At 38.8% G+C, this 12,344-nt stretch overlaps 1 pseudogene; it reads left to right on the plus strand.

The window, feature by feature from the left end:
- The first annotated feature begins 4,179 nt into the window (after positions 1 to 4,179).
- On the plus strand, positions 4,180 to 5,123 carry LOC113875100 (annotated as a pseudogene).
- The last annotated feature ends 7,221 nt before the right edge of the window (positions 5,124 to 12,344 follow it).

Below are 12,344 nucleotides of genomic sequence, written 5' to 3' on the forward strand. Positions count from 1 at the left end.
AAGTTAGTGATGAAAAACTGTATTTACTAACTGGGATGGTTTTGCCTCCTTTTGATGCTCTTAGGCATAAGACTCTTATTTAAAAGTCCTTCTGGGACTTGCCTGGTGGTACAGTGGTTAAGAGTCCACCTGCCGCTACAGAGGACATGGGTTCAATCCCTGGTCCAGGAAGATAACCATAAGCCACATTCCATCTAAGCTGTGCACGCAACTGCTGATCCTGTGATATTAGAGCCCATGGTCTGCAACAGAAAGTAGCCCCACTCTCTGCAACTAGAGAAAGCCCATGCACAGCAAGGAAGATCCTGCACAGCCAAAAGTCAATAGACAGGTAGATAGATAATTTTTAAAAATGAAGTCCTTTCATCTTCTCAGAAAGCACCTACGATAACAGGTTCTATAGCAGCCCTCGCTGTTCTCACCCTTCAGTGCAACAAAAAATATTACATTTTAGTGCTGAGGGTATCAAGTAACAATTTTAGGAACTTCCATGTTGTTTTTGAAAGAATTTAAATGAGAGTTACATTTTAAAATATATGAACTATTTAAAAGAACCTCTACAGTATTAGAGTGTAGGACTCTAGTGGGATTTCAAGAAAAAAACAACCACAATATTACTGAGAGTAAAAATTGCCTCTTCAAACTAACAGAATTGGTATTGTAATTATGAAGTTGTTTCAAAATAATAATTCACAATAACCTGCTAATTATTCCCTAAAAATCTCTTAGAAATGAACATGTTTGGAATCTTCAGTTATTATGTCTCTAATGACTTGAGAATGTATATAAAAGTCCTTGGTTCTATTGGTGAAATTATTCATCTAGGTAATGGAAAATGTTTCCTTCTTTGGTGAGTAGCTTCTGTGTTTACCATATTGTCTTTATTGATGCAAAAATAGACTCTTATGGATCTGAGACCATTGACATGTGTCAAAATAGTTACAAAATCATATGTATTAGCATACTGCTGCTGCTAAGTCGCTTCAGTCGTGTCCGACTCTATGCGACCCCATAGATGTAAGCCTGCCAGGCTACCCCGTCCCTGGGATTCTCCAGGCAAGAACACTGGAGTGGGTTGCCATTTCATCTACCTGTGTCATTCTTCTATAGCTTCTACAGGGATCTGAGACACTTACCTTGTTTAAATAATTTTTGTTTGTTAACAGAAATAAACTGAAACATGATTGGCTACCTGATAGTTTCAATTAATTTATTTTCTATTCTAACATTGTTTTGCTATATATTTATGAAAAATTTAATGAATCACTTCAGTTTGATTGAATCTTTTTGGTCATTCCCATTGAAAGCAAGAATCCAAGATTCACTCTCATCTCTGACTTCTCCCCTCGTGCTTCTCTTCTCACTCACATTTCTCTACATGGATGGTGGTGGTGGTGATGGAGGTGATTTAGTTACTAAGTCGTTTTCGACTCTTTGCAATCCTATGGACTGTGGCCCCGCCCAGCCCCTCTGTCCATTGTATTTCCCAGGTAAGAATACTAGAATGGGTTGCCAGTTCTTTCACCAGGCAATCTTCCTGACCAGGGATCAAACCCAGGTCTCCTGAATTGTAGGCATTCTCCTGCATTGTAGGCAGATTCTTTAAGGGTGGAGCCACCAGGGAAACCCTTCTTAGTCTATTAGAAGGGGTGCTCGCTGTGAGTCCCCGAGAGTAATGGACTGTGTTTTCAGGAAATAACTGCACTGCCTTCAGCAAGTCTGCACCACAGCATGTCATTCTGCACTGCCTTCAGCAAGTCTGCACCACAGCATGTCTCATGGAGACCACACTGTTAATTCTCTAACCACCTTCATGGTTGTCCTCGTGAGCCTTGACTTCACACATATCTGAATTTGAATTGTACCTGTCAACTACTTGCAGACTGACTCGGAACATTAAGCTTCAACGTCCCCATGCAACATATGGAATCAATAATGAGAATCTAGCTTACACAGCCAATCTGTCTTGAAGTTTTGGAGACAGGACCCTGGGCTCCAATCCTATTTTCATCACGTCTTAGCTCTCCAGCTCTCTGTGCTTTAGCTTCTTCAACTGTAACAGAAAGACGACAGTGACAGCAACTGCTATGATACTTTGTTAGCATACTTTTGTGTGACAAGTAAATAAATTATATGTAAAGTGTTTAGAATATTGCATTTCACATCACAATCATTATATAAATGATAACTATTATTAAAAAAATCTAGTGACATAGTTCTAATTATTAGCTAGGGATAAGCGAGAGCAGTGGGGTTGTTTCTGTTGTTGTTTAGTAGTTAAGCCGTGTCCAACTCTTTGTGACCCCATGGAACTGTAGCCCATCAGGCCTCTCTGTCCATGAGATTCTCCAGGCAAGGATACTGGAGTGGGTTCCCATTTCCTTCTCTAGAAGGTCTTCCCAGATCAGGGATTGAACCCACATCTCCTGCTTTGGCAAGTGGATTCTTTACTGCTGAGCAGAGAGCAGTGGAGTAATTGAAACTAATCTTCACTGTTTACCTATTATTTGCTAGTCTATCTAAAGTGAGACAGCAAAAAAAGTATAGATAGATAGTTTTCCTAATTTAACCTGGCAGAGAAACCATGTGAAATACTGTTGTCATTATTATAGTAAAATTTTAAATATATATATAATGTAATATGTAATAATATACATATAGTATATCTATTAAGTATAGCAGATCCTCTCTCTCTCTCTCTCTCTCTATATATATATATATATATATATATATATATGTATTATACACACACACACACATAATTGTGCAAGGTCATACAAGTGCAAGTGCAAGTGGCTAATATGAGATTCTAACCAAATGCTTATTAACTTTAAGTTTAGGTCTTATCATTTCTGAACACTCTGATTACCTTGAAAACAGGTAAAATAAGAATAAATTACCTACTATCCTAACAAGGTACTGCATCTCATTCACACTCTTTGAGGTAATAACATAAGACAGCATCCTAACCCTTCTAATTCTCTTAGACTTTTCTGTGCCTATGTTATAGTATACTTTTAGTGATTAGATGATATTACAACAATGAAGTTCTTAGCCCTGTATTGTCTCAATAATTTTATATAAGTGAGAGAATGACCCCAACCATTTGTTCTAGCCGACTGTGGCAGTAGAAACAAAGCTCATTGGAGGTTTCATTTGCTCATTTTATAGATTTCCAAGTCATCATTCAAGGTTACAATAAAAAGTCATATTTCAAAGTCATGTTCAAATTCTCCTTGCTTCCAGAAATTTTCTGAGGTTACAGAAACAGAAATTGACAAAATTCTTAGGCTCAACATCCTGAATTATACTAGGATAAAAATTAAACGCAGCTATTTGTGTTTGCTCACATATATAATTAGTGAGGAGGCTATATAGAGTAATTTTTAAAGATGAGAAGTTAACACTAATTTTTTAACCACTTTACTCATTCATCTTATATTTATGATGTGCTTACTAGAAGCCAAGAATGATAAAGAATGCCAAAGAGAAAAGCAGTTAATTACTTTAACTTCCTTGACTTAGTGTCTTGAGAGGATTTAAGGACTTGCCTTAAACTCATCACTTTCTAAAACATGCTCTCAGCTGATGTTTACTGACATTTGCTTTAATTTCACTAATATCATTTTTGCTTTTATTACTTTTTGTAATAGCTGAAGAATATTTCATTGCATCACTCTAATCACAGTCAAGAGTACAACACACTGCTATCTATTAAATACTGGACAGAGGAGTACATTGTTCTAGAGTTATCATTGCAAAATGTATTCAAGTTAACATACTTTTAATAACAGATATATTTTTCCTCTTATCATCATTTCATTTATTACTTCATTACTCATTTACTCCTCTTACTATACTACCTATAGTAGCTATAGGTCTATACTTGAGAATTAAAAAGTAAGAAATATGAGATGTTATCTGCACATGTCTGTCCAGTGGAAGAACTAGCTATTAATCAAACAAAATAAAACTATCAACCATGAGATAAAGCTACCAAATTCTGAAATATGTTCCTCAGAATTTATATTTGGAAGGAGATTTGGTCTGGGACTTTTGACTTGATTGCTTGTTTGTTGAAACAATAAAATAACCTTATAATTATATCTATTTTTTTTTCTCTATCAACATAGTATCTCAGGATGTTAGAATTCTCATAAGAAGAAAACAGCACAGAATATGGACTTTTTAGATGGAAACTATACCTTGGTGACTGAGTTTATTCTGTTAGGGTTTTCAACTCTCCCTGAACTGCAGATTGTCTTGTTTCTCCTGTTTCTGACTTTGTACTCTATGATTTTAATGGGGAACATTGGATTGATGATGTTAATCAGGGTTGATCTGCACCTTCAAACCCCCATGTATTTCTTCCTTAGTAACCTATCCTTTGTAGACCTTTGTTATTCTTCAGTCATCATTTCCAAAATGCTTGTCAACTTCCTCTCAGAACAAGTCAATTTCCTATCACAGCTGTGCCCTGCAGTTCTATTTCTTCTGTACTTTTGCAGATACCGAATCCTTTATCTTGGCTGCCATGTCTTGGCGACCGCTATGTCGCCATCTGTAACCCTTTACTGTACACGGCTGTGATGTCTCAGGGCATCTGCATGTGGTTGATCATCTTGTCATACTCTGGAGGCAATATGAGTTCCCTGGTGCACACATCCTTTGCGTTTATTCTGAAATACTGTGATAGAAATGTCATTAATCGTTTTTTCTGTGACCTCCCTCTCTTGCCTAAGTTATTGTGCACAGACACGTCACTTAATGAGTGGCTTCTCTCCACATATGGCAGCTCAGTGAAAATTATCTGCTTCATCATCATCATAATCTCCTACTTTTACATTCTCCTCTCAGTCTTAAAGATCCTTTCTTCCAGCGGGAGGGAGAAGACCTTCTCTATGTGTGCTTCTCACCTGACATCCTTGGCCATCTACCAGGGAACTTTGCTCTTCATTTACTCATGACCCAGCTACGTGTATTCTCCCAACACTGATAAAATCATCTCAGTGTTCTACACCATCATCATCCCAGTGCTGAATCCCTTGATTTATAGTTTGAGAAACAAAGACATAAAAGACGCTGCTAAAAAAGTCTTAAAATGAAAGATAAATCCCTCCTGAGATATAAGGTTCCAGGATTCAACTAAATCCCTGATTACAAACTCCAGCTGTGTGTATGCTCAGTTGTGTCCAACTCTTTGCGACCCCATGGACTATAACCTGCCAGGCTGTTTTGCCCTTGGAATTATCCAGACAAGAATACTGGAGTGGGTTGCCATTTCCTCCTCCAGGGAATCTTCCTCACTCAGAGATGGAACCTGTATCTCTTGCTTATCCTGCATTGACAGGTGGATTCTTTACCCCTGCAGTGCCTGGGACAAACTGTAGCTAAGAACCTGCAACAACCTTGCCAGCACATACTCAACTTCTCACACAAACATTTTATTAAACACTTGTTTTCACAGAGCCAAACACAGTTCATAGCCCCCAGATAAAGGAAACATTTACAAGTTTCAAAATTGCTGCAAACTAATAGTTGGATAACTTTCCAACTATTCAGTTCAGTTTAGTCTTTCAGTCATGTCTGACTCTTTGCAACCCCATGGACTGCAGGATGCCAGGCTTCCCTGCCCATCACCAACTCCTGTAGCTTGTTCAAACTCATGTCCATCAAATTGATGATGCCATCCAACCATCTCATCCTCTGTTGTCTCCTTCTCTTCCTGCCTTCAATCTTTCCCAACTATGGGGTCTTTTCTAATGAGTCAGTTCTTCATATCAGGTGACCAAAGTATTGGAGCTTCAGCTTCAGCATCAGTCCTTCTGATGAATATTCCTTTATTACTGACTGGTTTGATCTTCTTACAGGCCAAGGGATTATCAAGAGTCTTCTCCAACATGACAGTTCAAAAGCATCAATTCTTTGGCACTCAGATTTCTTTATGGTCCGTCTTTCACATCCATACATGACCACTGGAAAAGCTATAGCTTTGACTCGATGGACCTTTGTTGCTAAAGTAATGTCTCTGCTTTTTAATATGCTGTCTAGGTTTGTCATGATTTTTCTTCCATGGAGCAAGCGTCTTTTAATTTCATGGCTGCAGTCACCATCTGCAGTGATTTTGGAGCCCAAGAAAATAAAGTCTGTCACTTCCAACCATTAGGAGCTGGGAGTTAATTCTAGAACAGATTGTATTAGGTTGTCTTAAAAGATATAGTAAGAACCTCAGAGATTGTGTCTGTGTGTGTTTTCCTGTGCAGAATATCTCATTAACAAGATTGCATTTATGAAATTACCGGATTAGGGAGGAAGCCATCTTGGTTTCTGTGCTATCTCTTGTACCCAACTAGTCAATTGCACTTTGATCAAGTTACTTATTTTTTCTGTCTCAATTGTCTGACCTGTAAAATGAGGAGAGTATAGTACCTACATCAATCACTGTTGTATGTTTGACTAAATGATGAGAATCAAGCCTGAATCATTTTAAACACTTGATAGATCTTAAATACATATATTTCTTTAATCAATTAAAATACATAAAGTGCAACAAGATGGTGTGAGGCAGGGGTGCTAGGAATACAAAATCAAATAGCTTTTCTTAAGTGCTGTCCTATAACAGCTCAAGAACCTTCTATACCCAATCTAATCCAAATTAATTTGAAAACTTTTTCTAAGTGGCATCTTGTAGTCTAAAGGTTAATTGCAAACAGAGTATTTGTTTTCCTCCCTATCTTTTATTTTTTTGTGTGAAAGCATTACTGAAAGTATGGAACATCCTTCTCTGGTATCTCAGAAACACGATGAGCGACTGAGCATATATCCTGTGTCTTCAATGGCTGGTCAACTGACATGACATTGGGAAGCACCACAGAGAACATTCACTTGAAGCCTGGACATAAAAAGACATGTATAACTGCAAAATATATTTCTATAACTTATGTTTTTGCTGTTTATTATTATTTTCATCATTATTATCTATTACATCATTATTTAATAGCCATTTATATATCTGTTGGTGAGGTATCTGTTCAAATCATGTCCCTATTTTTAAATGGGTTGTTTTTATTATTATTTATTTATTTTTATTATTTATAAACATTTTTGTATAGTCTAGCTACAAATTCTTTGTTGAAAAAATGTTTTGCAAATATTTTCTTCACTTCATCTATAAATCTAACATCTCTATATTACATAATAATACATGGCATTACATAATAATGCAAAACATTAAAAATGATTTCATAAAATTATGTAACAGGAATAATTAATACTCAACAAACCATTTTTTCCCCTCTGCTTATATTCTATGCATACTGCTTCAGTTTTCATTTGCTATATAACCACTATCTCAAAATGGCACAGTTTAAATAACTCTCCAACATTTATTATTTGTAGACTTTTGGATCGCAGCCATTCTGACTGGTGTGAAATGGTACCTCATAGTGGTCTTGATTTGCATTTCTCTGATAATGAGTGATGTTGAGCATCTTTTCATATGGAATTTAGAAAGATGATAACAATAACCCTGTGTACGAGACAGCAAAAGAGACACTGATGAATGGAACAGTCTTATGGACTCTGTGGGAGAGGGAGAAGGTGGGAAGATTTGGGAGAATGGCATTGAAACATGTAAAATATCATGTATGAAATGAGATGCCAGTCCAGGTTCGATGCACGGTACTGGACGCTTGGGGCTAGTGCACTGGGACGACCCAGAGGGATGGTATGGGGAGGGAGGAGGGAGGAGGGTTCAGGATGGGGAACACATGTATACCTGTGGTGGATTCATTTTGATATTTGGCAAAACTAATACAATTATGTAAAGTTTAAAAATTAAATAAAATTAAAAAAAAAAGAAAACAAAAACAAAACAGCAGTCACACTGTTAAGGGTTGAAGAAATTAACAACTTGGAGACATTTCTCACTATTTTAGCTTTTCTCATGGGAAAAGATGAAATTATTTTTAACCAGTAACTTCACACTAGAGGAATGGGGAGGTAAAATATTGTACCCTGGACTCTAGAAAGGCAGGCTTTCTTGTTGATTCTTCCCTTTGTACTATCAATAAATTGTTAAAAAAAATTCTTATTCATGGCTCTGAGTAGAGTTTGAATGAACCTTCCCAGGGTCACTGATATAAAAATTGAATTTTGGAAAAAATTATCCCACCTCACGTCTACAATCATTTTGTACTCCATCAGTATCTTAGACCACAGAAGCAGATATAATTAAATCAGTCCAGAAGTAATCTGGGGAGACAGGCAACAGAAGGGAGTAGCAAAAGTCCTTTGGACCATGATCTCTGACTATTTATGCAGAAAGGTGGGGGGCAGGTAGTGTTTGCTGAGACAAAAAATCTATGGTTATGGATCACAGACCTTAGATGATCAATCGTATTCTACTGAAGCATGGAATATTAGAAGTACAATGGGATCCCATGCTTATGTCTTGTAGAGTTTTCAATCTGTGTGCTTGCAGGCGCTCAGTATTGTTAGATACCAGGGGTTTTAAGAGGTATCCTATGAAGTAGAAATGGTACTAATTTTGGAATTTATCACTAACAGAATCTGATGATTGAGTCTTCTTTGTAAAGTATTACTAACTCAAAACAGTAAGTTGATTCTGCTATTATTTCTTTTTCTTTTTTTAAAGATTAGGCAGCTTAAATTCTCCAATATATAATATAAATGGAAGGGAGCATAAAATTATTCCCATGCTACTGCTATGTCAACTGAAACTGACCCAAATTTTCAAGTCTTGACCAAAGTTCTTGATATAACAAAAACCTTGCAAGGAAACATCTGAGAATCAACATTTACTGAAGAACCTCCATGAAGTAAATAAATAATAAGAAAAAATACTCTAGTAGAGTGAGTGCATTTGGAGAGTGTAGGAATGGAGTCAGCAGACAGTATCTCAGAGCATTTCCCAGATCTGAAATTCTTTGCTAGAATTTTTCTTTAATGGAAACTTTTGGCCTACTAGGTAAAAGGACCTACTGGTTTTTGACAGACATAAATAAGAATCAAGGAACTGCAGTCCAAGGGCATGAAAAGGCATGAAAAGTCATGAAAAGGCATGAAAGGTCATGAAAAGACTTTCCCAATTTAAGGATGGAGTTCTCCAAAACTCTTGTATCTAAGTGCATGGATTTCATGCGTGCAATGTAAAAATCACCGCTGAGCAGCTCACAAGAGCTGATTTTAAGAAGAGAGTGCTATGAAGCTTCCTGGTGAGAAGCCATGGACATAGAAGCTCCTCAGTGTGTCCAAACCCTCAACTTCTCTACCCTCCTTCAGCGACCTCCTGGGACAGTTGTCTGTGTGCCCCATGTCTGCACGCATGTGCATGCCCACTGTGGGCAGGCTGACGGCCATTATTCAAGAGCTGCTCCCAGCTTCTTTTAAGGTTGTCTGCTCAGGAAGACAGGAACTCTAGCTGAAATACAGAGGGTGGAGCCCCATCAGCCAACCTGGCTGCATGAACAGAGGTGCCACTTACTCATGGCAGTCTCTAGAATCAATAACAGGAACTTTGAGGTAAGTGAGACACAGACTTTTCAAACCTCAGGTGTTGCACTCTATGTTGGTGTTTCACCCTGGGGTTACTTGTTTCCTTATCAGTATATGTAGACTTCCCTATAGTGCTCAGTTCCCTTGCAGTGTTTATATCAGGGTTATTGGCACCTCTGGGGAGCAGGTTGCAAGAATGCTTCCCCAACTGCAGGGCCTGCAGTGGAGGGTAAATCATGAGAGCAGTTTACCAGTGGAGGGTCAATCGTGAGATCAGTTAAACAAGTGCCATTCTAGTCCATGCCTTCTGAGGAGTATAAAAAGCTAATGGGAATTTCTTCCACTTGAAAATGCTCATTGCAAGAAGTAGCGCAGGTCATTGGAAAATGAGTGGAAAGTGAGTGAAGTTCTAACATACATTCTCATAGTTTCACAGTTGTCTTCCTATTTAACGTGAAAATACCAGTCAACACATGTTCAAAGGGCACTCTTGTCCACAATGAAGTAGCAGACACCTATTTGTAGTCTGATGTCAAATCATGATTGATTTGCAAGCATAGATGGGATTTGTACATAATTAATTGGTTAGTGGGAGTCTGATAGGTTGTCCAATGTGCAGGTTGGTTTTGTCTGTAGATATTTGTGATTAAGAGGAGTTCATGCCTCTATTTTTGTGAGAGTGTGTAAGGGTGAGTGTTGTATTTGGAGAGTGTTGAGATTGTAACACAGGCATCAAGTAGATGGTGATTAGGTGTTTGATGTTTGAGGACTATTTTTACATGTGCTTTTTTCACCCATGAATTTGGGGATTTGTATTTGTTTAATGGTAGATTATCATATATGTAAGGGCAATGTTAGGAAAAGTACTGGTGTATATTAGTTTGGATGTACAGTCTATTCTGTATACTTGAGTAATGTCAGATGATAATTTGTGTCCTGAGGATACCATTTGTGTCTAGTGCTTGTTGTACGGTTCTGTGGTTTTTGTGTGTGTGGATTTTCAGGAGCTATCTATGGAGTTATCTATATATATTTTGCTGTGTAGCCACAAATAGTCTGTGGCTATTTTGGGGGGCTGGCAGATGTTGTTTATACTTGTATTTATGTGTTTCTGTATTTTTCAAGATGGGAGAATTAATTCTGTGTGAGAATTTGGGAATGTGGGATAAACATATGCAGGAAGTGTGGTATGTATTTGAAACAGAGTATATGTATATAGTCGTATCTTTGTATATTTGTAGTGTAGTGGGTAATTGTGGTTATATTTGGGGCTTATGGAGAATTGTGTGTATAATGAGCTTGTGTGTATATTCAGGGGCATGGCCATTTGGAGGAATATTTGCTAGTGCCTTGGATTTCTGTTTTTCAGTAGGGGCTTCCTAGGCTTATATATTTTGAGAAGTTAGTATGTGTGTATCTGATGAGAAGGTGAGGTTTCAGATTTATACAGGGGAGTTGGTAAATTTCATTTATATGTACTAGAAATACGTGATGTAGTTATTTGTTAGTATATGCAGATGTATGAGCTGGCTTCTACTAGCTAGGGATAATTTGGTATATGGAAGTTTTTTCATAAGTGGTTTCTTGGAGATATTTCTATGTGTCTTACTTGTGTATACTGATTTGTATGTGTCCATCATTAGGGGCATGAATTATGAAAGTGTTCATAATGTATGGAGTGTTAGGAGTATTTAAATGTATTTAAATTTAAAGCACGGGCGGCTGCGATGGCACACAGAGCGTGGGCGGCTGCAATGGCGCACAGAGCATGGCTGAGAGGAGCTATCCCACGTCCGAGGTCAGGGGCAGAAGCCGGGAGGACCCCATGCCCGAGGGGCGGCGGCCAAGAGGAATTACCCCACGTCTGAGGTCAGGGGCAGCGGCCGAGAGTGCCAGGCTGTGATAGCGCAGGAATGGCCGAGAGGAGCTACCCCATGTCTGAGGTCGGGGCGGTGGCCAAGAGGAGCTACCCCCCAACCCGAGGCCAGGGGTGGCAGCCAGGAGAAGCAACCCCATGTCCAAGGAGCAGTGGCTGCATGGGCACAGGAGGGCCTAGAGGAGCTATTCCATGTTCAAGGTCAGGAGGGGCAGTGGTGAGGAGATACCCCTCATCCAAGGTAAGGAGCAGTGGCTGAGCTTTGTTGGAGCAGCCGTGAAGAGATACCCCACGTCCAAGGTAAGAGAAACCCAAGTAAGATGGTAGGTGTTGCAAGAGGGCATCAGAGGGCAGACACACTGAAACCATATTCACAGAAAACTAGTCAATCTAATCACACTAGGGCCACAGCCTTGTCTAACTCAATGAAACTAAGCCATGCCCATAGGGCCACCCAAGACGAGTGGGTCATGGTGAAGTCTGACAGAATGTGGTCCACTGGAGAAGGGAATGGAAAACCACTTCAGTATTCTTGCCTTGAGAACCCCATGAACAGTATGAAAAGGCAAAATGATAGGATACTGAAAGAGGAACTCCCCAGGTCAGTAGGTGCCCAATATGCTACTGGAGATCAGTGGAGAAATAACTCCACAAAGAATGAAGGGATGGAACCAAAGCAAAAACAATACCCAGTTGTGGATGTGACTGGTGATAGAAGCAAAGTCCGGTGCTGTAAAGAGCAATATTGCATAGGAACCTGGAATGTCAGGTCTGTGAATCAAGGCAAATTGGAAGTGGTCAAACAAGAGATGGTCAAAAAAGAGTGAACGTTGACATTCCAGGAATCAACGAACTCAAATGGACTGGAATGGGTGAATTTAACTCAGATAACCATTATATCTACTACTGCGGGCAGGAATCCCTCAGAAGAAATGGAGTAGCCATCATGGTC

Source organism: Bos indicus x Bos taurus, chromosome 17, assembly GCF_003369695.1.
Source record: "Bos indicus x Bos taurus breed Angus x Brahman F1 hybrid chromosome 17, Bos_hybrid_MaternalHap_v2.0, whole genome shotgun sequence".
Taxonomy (NCBI): Eukaryota; Metazoa; Chordata; class Mammalia; order Artiodactyla; family Bovidae; genus Bos; species Bos indicus x Bos taurus.